General features: G+C 52.7%; 1 long non-coding RNA gene across 1 annotated transcript in view; it reads left to right on the top strand.

Moving 5' to 3' along the window:
- The first annotated feature begins 1,210 nt into the window (after positions 1-1,210).
- The window catches only part of LOC148107455 (uncharacterized), a 63,360-nt gene continuing 58,570 nt past the window's right edge, over positions 1,211-6,000 (top strand). Inside the window, exon 1 of the long non-coding RNA XR_015722341.1 lies at positions 1,211-2,040. This is a non-coding gene — a long non-coding RNA (uncharacterized LOC148107455). The remainder of the gene's footprint in view (positions 2,041-6,000) is intronic.

The following is a 6,000-nucleotide window of genomic DNA, read 5'->3' as shown; positions in this document are numbered from 1 at the left end:
TCTCCCATCCCCCCTGCTTGTGTTCCCTCTCTCGCTGGCTGTCTCTCTGTCAAATAAATAAATAAAAATCTTAAAAAAAAAAAAATAGAAGAAGAAGAAGAGAGGGAAGGAGCCCTCTCTGGGGCTTCATTTTTCAGATGTGTAATGAGAACAATTGCAGGGTTCCTGTTGATTAAAATGGTAGCTCAGTTCTGGGGACCAAGACATGCAGGTGTTCCCGGGATATTTTTCTTCAGTTCCTCTCCTCACTCTGTGAAAACCCTCCTGGCAAAGTGGCTGCCCAGCCTTGCAGCGGTGGAAAATAAGGCGTCTGTCTTTTCCGGGTGTGCACAGGGACCTGCTGTGACTCTCATTTAAGAGCGAGGTGCTTCCTGACCAGAAATGACTCAGATAGATTTGTTGGCGGAGGGCTGCAGCTGCCATCCTGGGATTAATTTGGAAATGCTGGCTCAGGATGGCGGGGCTGCTGGCTGCCCACGAAGGTCAGGCCTTCTCTGAGCCTTCTGTCTGGGTCACTCTTGGGCCCTCTCTCTGAGGAAGCTGCCACCTTCAGAAAGGAAATGACTGGCCTGCAATTCACCCCTGGAAAATTCTGCTAAGGCTCCTCTCTGCCCTCTTGTTCTAGTGATGGCCGCTGAGGGAGGGTGAGTGGGAGGGTGTTTGATTGTTCAATCAGCAAATTGTTATTCAGTCAACAAAGATTTGTTCAGCACCTCTGATGGGCCAGGCACTGTGCTGGGTCTGATGACAACAGAGTAAAATAAGGCATTGTCTCTGCCCTCAAAGGATTTTAGCGTTGGGACATGGGGAGGGGGGCACAGTCAGTAAAGCAACCAGCTTTTGGTTTTGGGTCGTGTTGTGATCTTAGGGTCGTGAGATCAAGCCCTGCATCGGGCTTTGTGCTCAGCATGGAGTGTGCTTGAGATTCTCTCTCTGATAATTCTCTCAGAGATGCCCTCTGCCCCCCCCCCAATAAACAAATAAATCTTAGGGGGAAAAAAGGATTTCAGCCTCACATGACAGAGACATGAAGCTGGTAATTACTCATTGGGACATTCTTACATGTTGAGACTCATATCAGTCAGGCCCTCCGTTTGCAAGTGAGAAAACAAAACCTCAAAGTACTTTAGGCAAAAAAAGGTAACGTCATCATGTCACTGAAAAGTTAAAGATACAGCTTCAGGTACGGTTTGACTCAGGGGCTCAAAACATTTACCAGGATTTACTTTCTCTCCACCTCAGTACCTGCTTTCCATGGTTTTGATTTCTGTGGTAGGCTGAATAATGGCCCCAAAGTTGCCTATGTTCCAATCCCAGCAAACCCGTGAATCTGTGACAAAAAGGGTTTTACAGACGTGATTCAGTTAAGGATCTTGAGATGGGGCGAGTATCCTGGAACATCATAAGGGTAATTTAACACCGTGGTCCCCATAGTGAGAGAGACAGAAGAATCCAAGTCAGACAGAGATGTGAGCACAGGGGTAAAGGCCGAGGGATGCCACAGCTGGAAGGGGACATGAGCCACGGAACGTGGACAGCTTCTAGAAGGGGCTGAGAAAGGCCACGCGCGGATTCCTCCCTACAACCACCAGAAGCAACACAACCCCGCTGACATCTCGCTTTTAGCCCAGTCGAGACCCATTTCAGACTTCTGAGCTCCAGAACTGGAAAAGATAATACATTTGTGTTGTTTTTACCTCATATCTCCCTTGGTACGAGTCTAGAAGAAAAGATGCGATGTTTTCTCCCTGGTAACTCTTACGCAAGTCCTAGTAATGACTCTGATTGGCCAGGCTGGGGCCACAGACTCCGCCCCTTGGGGGGTGGAGCCCCACCTGAACGTCGTGAACTGAGCGTCTTGGCAGGTGGAGGAAATCCAGAGAGAAGCTCCTTAGTTAAAAGGGGGAGTGAATGCGGTGTAAGCTAAAAATAGCCACGGTTCTCTACAGCAGAGGGAGAATTCTCACTCAGAGCGCTGGAGGGCTTCGGGAGATTGGGTTTCATTCCCAATTTCCTGTCTCCTGAACTGTGTGACCTCAGGTAAGTGGTGCCGCCTCTCTGGTCGTCTTGTTTCCTCGCCTGTAAAATGGGACTGATGGCCACGGCCTTGCGACTTCCTGGGGCGGGATCTTCCTTGAGTGGCAGGCCAGCTTTGAGCCGCTCCTCGGTTCCTGTGAGCCTAACCCCGGGATCATGGAGGGTGGGCGGGGGGTTGCTCTTGAGTTTTTCGCGGTGGTTTTGCTTTATTGGGGCATTCAGTGGAATCTTCGTCTGGTGACTCAGACTTCAAAGGAGATGGGCCTCCGGGTCTGGTGGTGTGTGAGAGAGCGCCGTGGCTCCTTCCTCTGCGGTCTCGGGGTCCTGACCCGTCGGCGTGTATCTCCCGCGGGCGGGCCCGCCGTGTTGCTCTGTCGGGGGTTCCTGTCCAAGGAAGGCTGGGACTTCGGCCCATTTGTGAGAAGGAAGGGGCTTCTTGAGGGCCAGTTTGTCCCCTGGTGAACTGGGAGTGGGGGCGAACGGTCACATGACCTATTCATCCGGACTCACCGGCTGCCAGTGACAAAAGTCAAATCGAACGGGTTCCAGTCTCCGCTCCGCCTCTTCCTAGCTAGCTGTGTGACCCTGGGCAAGTGCCTGGACGTCTCTGAATGCCAGTTTCCTCACCTGTAAAATGGAGGTACCGTCTGTGGGCAGCGGGGTTTGCTTTCTGCGTCCAGGCTGCGGCCGCCAGGAATCCCCGCGGATCCCCACCCCGCTCACTAACTGGATTTTCCGTTACGCGCAAGCAGTGGAGTTACACCTTCGGCCTTCCGGGCCTTCCCTGGCCCTTTGTCCTCGGACCCATGAAGGGGGGCTGGGGGCTGCCTCCCGGGCCCCCGCTGAGGCTCTGCACCACAGTCTGGCCTTCCCCTGAGGTGCCCCTGCTTCCCTTCAGCTCTGCCCGATCCCTCGAGGGCGGCTGCCTCTTGCAGGGTGAGGAGTCAGCAATTTGTGCTGTAAATTGGCCAGTGGAGGATTCCCGGTCAGACGGCGGACGTGACCCTGGGGATCTTTGCGCCCTCCTGGGACTGGCCTCCTTGGGGTTTTGCTTCTGTACCAGGCCAGGCCTCCACCGAAAGCTTTGTCCTGTGTGGGAGGCAGAATCCCAAAAGGGCCCCAAGGAGGGAGGGTGAGCAGGAGGGTGTTTATTCAATTGTTCCACCAACAAATTGTTATTCAGCCAACAAACATCCCTCCTCTGTGTGTCCACCTTGTGTAATCCTCACCCCCTGAGTGTGAATATGATGGGACAGGCGCTCCCTTGATTAAGTTATGTTATATGTAAAAAAATGTGAAGGTTATGGTCACTCCTGTGTGACAGTACATAGAAGTTTGTGTAGTAGATAGGAGAAAGTCTCAGCCCCATCAGTCTGTGTAATGTGATGGTCTTGTCTCCCTATCCAAGCGTGCAGCCCTCTTCCACCACTCCCTTCTCCGCCTGAAGAAATCCACAGTGGGAGAGAGAGAAAAGATGTTCAGACTTCGCTTGGTCTATCAGTTTGGATTGGATTTGTCTGCGATTAACAGAAAACCCATTTAAGAGTTGATTAAATAGGGGGCGCCTGGGTGGCACAGAGGTTAAGCGTCTGCCTACGGCTCAGGGCGTGATCCCGGCATATCTGGCGTTGTGGGATCGAGCCCCACATCAGGCTCTTCCGCTATGAGCCTGCTTCTTCCTCTCCCACTCCCCCTGCTTGTGTTCCCTCTCTCACTGGTGTCTCTCTCTCTGTCAAATAAATAAATAAAATCTTTTTAAAAAAAGTTGATTAAATGAAAGAGCAGTTACTTTTTTCTGACCCTTAAGAAGTCTGCAAGCAGGTAGGCAGTTGAGAGCTGCTGTCTTCAGAGACACAGGCCCCCCTCTTATTTTGCACCACCATTCTTATCATGGCCTCTAACTTTGTCTCTTGGCTACAATATGGCTGCTGTAGCTCCAGTCATCGTGTCCACATGTAGGCAGGATGGTGGGAAAGAGGCCAGGGCAGATTCCAATAAGTGCCAGGATAAATACACTGAAATAAATCCATACAATGAAATACTATTCGGCATTAAGTAAGAACGAGCTACTGCCACAGACGGCAATGTAGGTAAATCTCAAATTCATTTTGCTGTTTAGACATTTAGATGGCTTCCTAGCTGCTCCACCAGCCTCCAGGACTTCCCGAAAAAAGTGGAACTTCTCTAACAAGACTCACAGCGCCCTCCTGGACTAGACTTAATATCCAGACTTACAGCTGCGTACACCAGGCCCTCCCAACAGACCCACAGGCAGCCTCAGCCGCAGACTGACTGTCCTTTCGTTCCTTGCGCTGGTTGGCTCCCGCGTCAGGGTTTTTGCATTCACACACTTTCTACCTGGAACCACTTCTCCAAGCTCTTTGGCCGGCTGCCTCCTCCCCACCCGGTTTCGGCTCCGATGGAGGCTGTGTGGGCAGGCCCTCCCTGACCTCTCGGGCACTGGAATCCACGAATCATCGTGTTTGCTTTCATCCCTGCCGGGGGCGTTCTCTAAAATCGCCCTCTGTGTTTCTTTGTTTCTTTTCTGTCTCCCCTGGAGGACGGAGGCCCCGAGATGGGGGAGCTCGTGTCAGCTGTCTTCTGGGGAACTCAGGGCACCAGGGCACCAGGGCACCAGGCTCCTTCGCCTGTCCCGGCCGAGTGAACGAGGGCAAGCGAACGGCACACACCGCTCACACGCGTCCGTGCCCCCCAGACCCAGACCCACTCACACACGCTTCGTCCACCCACCCGGAGCTGCACAAGCGGAGATGTAGACTGACCGTCACGCTGTGCCCCCGCTCCCGCCTTGGTGAGGGTGGAGCCAGAGTTGGGTTATTCCTATTCCAGGCTGACCTCCCTCTTCAGAGCTGTTTCTGGGATTGCTGAGATGTTTCCCACAGGGAAGCGGACAACAAAGGGCTTTGAAGGTGCAGGGAGGGGACCGGGCTGGGGCCGGTGCCAGGGAGGATGGGAGCTGTCACCAGTCCCCAGCTCTGGTCTGGATGTCTCAAGGGGGTGGGGACAGGGGACCCGGGACCCCCACTCAGAAAGCCTCGGGGGTGGGGCTCCCATAATGGGCCCCTTGCTCCCAGCCGTGGCCTCTACTGGGCCCTCTTGTGGGGATAGGGACATTGAAGAACGAAGTTTTTGGTGTTTGAGATGAGGCCAACTAGACTATTCCTCAGCTTTTGCGCCTGCCACCTGTCAGGTCAGCAACCTAGACATTCCTAAGATGGCAGCCAATTCAGTTGAACAGTCATCCGTGAGCCAGGCAGGCCCTGGTGGTCACCTTGCCAGCAACCACTCCCTCCCTTTCCTTTTCAGCAGAGCCTGGATTTTATTTGGAGGATGAGCTGCCTTGTCCTGGGGCATTAATCAGATAGGTCTAAGGAAATCCTATTGCTGGTCGATCCAAGGTGGGCATGAGATAACAGCTCTAGCCAGTGGGATGTTAGGGGGAATCTGCTGAGGGCTGATTTCCCCCCTTTAATAAGAGAGAAGCACGTGGGAATGAAGTTCCTTTTGCTGCCTCACCTTCCTTACTGCATGGTTCACTATTATGTGAGGGAATGTTGCCTGGAGCCACAGCAACTGTTTTGTGACTATGAGGCAAAACATGGCTGACCCACCGAGGATGGTGGAGCAGAAAGTCAGTAAGCTTCTAAGTTTGTGGAGCCAAAATCATCTGGAAATTGACACTCTCCAGATTTCTTATTATATGAGATCGTTAAATTTCCTCGTAGTTGTTATCTGCAGCCAACAGCATCCCGACTCATTTTTTTTTTAAAGATTTTATTTATTTGTCAGAGAGAGAGAACATGCGAGAGAGAGCACAAGCAGGGGGAGCAGCAGACAGAGGGAGAAGCAGACTCCCCGCTGATCAGGGAGCCTGATGTGGGACTCGATCCCAGGACCCTGGGATCGTGACCTGAGTGGAAGGCAGATGCCCAGTCAACTGAG

This window comes from Ursus americanus, chromosome 30 (genome assembly GCF_024610735.1).
Source record: "Ursus americanus isolate L20-20 chromosome 30, mUrsAme1.1.p, whole genome shotgun sequence".
Lineage (NCBI taxonomy): Eukaryota > Metazoa > Chordata > Mammalia > Carnivora > Ursidae > Ursus > Ursus americanus.
Note: the sequence above shows the minus strand (reverse complement) of the source record. Positions and strands in the feature narration are given on the sequence as shown.